The sequence below is a fragment of the Vombatus ursinus genome, unplaced genomic scaffold, assembly GCF_900497805.2.
Source record: "Vombatus ursinus unplaced genomic scaffold, bare-nosed wombat genome assembly UNPS02014812.1, whole genome shotgun sequence".
Taxonomy (NCBI): domain Eukaryota; kingdom Metazoa; phylum Chordata; class Mammalia; order Diprotodontia; family Vombatidae; genus Vombatus; species Vombatus ursinus.
In genome coordinates this window covers 13,935,745-13,938,896 of record NW_020954590.1, presented here as the reverse complement: position 1 = coordinate 13,938,896, position 3,152 = coordinate 13,935,745, and the positions used below count along the sequence as shown (strand labels likewise).

Below are 3,152 nucleotides of genomic sequence, written 5' to 3'. Positions count from 1 at the left end.
TAAGCTTTGAGGGGTGGAGAGTTATTTAGCAGGCAGAGACTGGGGATATTCTAGAGATAGGAGATGGAGTAGCTGGGTAGTGCAGTGGGTAGAATACCGGGCCTAGAGTCGGGAGTCAGGATGAGTTCAAAATCTGGCCTCTGACCCTAGCTGTGTGACCCTTAGCAAGTCACTTAGTCCTGCTTGCCTCAGTTTCCTCATCTATAAAATGAGTTAGAAAAAGAAATGGCAAACCACTCCAGTATCTTTGCCAAGAAAACATCAAATGGGCTCATGAAGAGTCAGAGTTGACTGAAATGACTGAACAGCAACAAAGGCTAGGAGACAGTCTGAGCAAATTAGGATAGAAAAGGGAAGATGTAGGAAAGAAGTAGGGAAGAGACAGGAAAGAAAAAGATACATTTGGAGAATGGCACATAGTCCAGTTTGTCATTCTCTTTCAGATTACCTTCATCTACTCTGTATATAGATCTTATTGTACCTAGCTATTTGTATGTTGTTTCTCTCATTAAAATGTATGTTCCTCTCATTAAAATGTATGTTCCTTAAAAGCAGGGACATTTTGGGGTGTGCAGGCTTTCTTTGTGTCCCAGAGATCAACAAAAGTGCCTAGCATAGAGTAAGCACTTAATAAATGCTTGTTGACTGAGTAATTGACGGTGTATAGCAGAAGTGTTAAACATAGGCCAGCGGGCATGCAGCTCCCAACGCTCCCAACTGCTGCCTAAACCAGATTAAAATATAATTGAGAAATATTTAACAAGATAAATAAAAATACAATAAAATGTAGATAATATTAATGTGTGGTTTTCTAAGTCAATATGTAACCTGCAGGGATCTTTGTATATGGTTAGTGGCCCACATTTCCATTTGAGTTTGACATCACTGGTGTAAAGTATAAGAAAGAGAGTATTACAAAAAAAACCCAGAAAATCAGGTTGGACCCAGATTATAGAAGGCCATAAATAACGATCTAATTTAAGAAGTTCAGATTTTCTTTGGCTGGTAAAAGGGAGCCAACGAAGATTTTTGAGCAGGGAAATGAAGTGACCACCTTCAAAGTAGGAAGATTAATTAAAATGGATTGCAATGGGGAGAGATGGAAGGTACACATTCTGTTTAGGCAAGTATTTTAGCAATTCAGGCATGAACTCGAGTAGTGGCAACTGGAATAGAAATAAAGAATACTTCAGAAGGACAATCTACAGGATTTGGTAAATACTTGTATGGGTGTTGGAGGGAGTGGCAGTGAAAGAAGAGTGAGATATAACAAAATGTTAAAGTCAAATCAGTCCATTTTTGCACTTGTAGCTTTAATTAAAAGGAACATGATAGGGATTATTACATGCTCTTTTGAATGCTGCAAAATTGGAATAGAGTCTTTGGATGATAACCTCCTTCTTTCCTATTGTGATAAATTACCATGAGTTCTTAGAGCTCCAATAATTGCAATTTGAAGAGGAAAGCCAATTACTAAGAAGCAATGCTGAGAAACGTCCTAATAAGATGGTATTACAGAACAAAGCTGGTCTCTTTCGATGCTCTCTGTGGGATGTCCTCATTAAGAACAACATTTGCATTAAGAAACAAATATTAGAAAAGATGCTTCACAGAATTTTAACCAAAGTCTTAGGCTTCTTAAAAGGAGAAGTCAATTATATTAAATACTCTCCCTTTTTTTGGTTAAAAAAAATGTGGCATGTAGCTCTATTCCCTTTGTCGTTTTTTTTTTAAGTGATTCCCCATAAATGACCTAGCTTTAAAGTAGATAACACTGAGATCATCAAAGACTGTGGGCATGATTCTAGAGAAGTTGGCAAGTGAATGACTAAATGAATGAAAAAAATATTTATTTAGCACTTACTGTGTGCAAAGCACTATAATCATTTTGTGATACTCTGGCTTCATCTCTAATCTTACATTTGAGATACACAAAGAATGATATGGGAGTCATTAATCTTAAGATACAACCAGATATTACATTCTTCTTTTCAGGATTGAAAAATGATTTTTAATGATAAATTACATCACGGACACTGGGCGGGTGAAGGACAAGAGCTGAATTGTCTGTGGGCTTTCATTGTGCTGATGGTCTGTCAGTCCAGGTCTTGCCAAGAGGCTTCTCAGCCCTGGGGACTGGTGATCTGGGAGGTCTGCAGGACCTTTTTGTTGCAGGGGAAGCAGTAGGGTGACTCCTTTAAACATAGCGTTGCTGTTGCTGCAGCCGCCTTGCTGGCCAGGTCCTTGGACCTCTCGGTAGCTACCAGAGCAGTTTCCTTTGCCTTCCAGTTGTTTCCTTAGCTATTTCAACAAGTGTCTTAGGGTTTCATCTTGCAATGTTGCCAAGATGTACTCAGAGCCAAGATGATCTTGGTCACATTACTTTTAAATCCAGCAAAGTCAAACTCCTGCACAGCTCTGCAGACCCCAAACAAACTGGAGGAAACCCAGGCCTCTCTATTGGATTTCAGTCCAGACACTGTTTTCAGGGTTCACACAATAAACACACCTTTCCTCCACCATCATCAGCCGGACATCATTGATGTTCCAGGTAAAAGTGGGCATGGTCTGGTTCTGGGGGTCCACAATGGAGTCCTCAAGGATGTACAGTGAGGGGGCTACATTAGCAGGAAAGAAGCGCTCTCTGTTGGTCTTTGTTAGAAGCTGCCTGGACAGCAGCTGCCCTGTGCACAATATCCTCCATCATTACATGCTTGCTGTAGGGGTTGGGGTAACGCTGTCAGAAGGCAGCAAACACTTGATCCCAGGAACTCTGGAGCACTCTTTGCTCCAGGAAATACTTCACCATCATCCCAGCGGGGGTCAGGGTCGGGGCAGCGTCAGGGGGCACACAGCATCAGGGGCAGGGGAGAGAAGGGTTGCCAGACTCGTGTCCTCCTTCACCGTCCCAAAACCACTGTCGCCGCTGGGGCCACGTGGGGCTGACTCTAGATATTACATTCTTAATGCTTAGAAACTAATAATTTGGCAATATGGGTTAATCACTATATGTAGTGATTGTATGTGTGTGTATAATATATATGTATATATATGTAGCGCAATGCTGCACACAAAGTCTGCAATGAGAAATCCTTTTGTCACATGGCACAGTTGATTGGAAATCAAACTTCTGTGAAATTATTGATTTTCAA

The 3,152-nt window shown here is 40.9% G+C and overlaps 1 pseudogene; it reads right to left on the bottom strand.

Moving 5' to 3' along the window:
- Positions 1-2,123: 2,123 nt before the first annotated feature.
- LOC114053843 lies at positions 2,124-2,809 on the bottom strand (annotated as a pseudogene).
- Between the last annotated feature and the right edge of the window lie 343 nt (positions 2,810-3,152).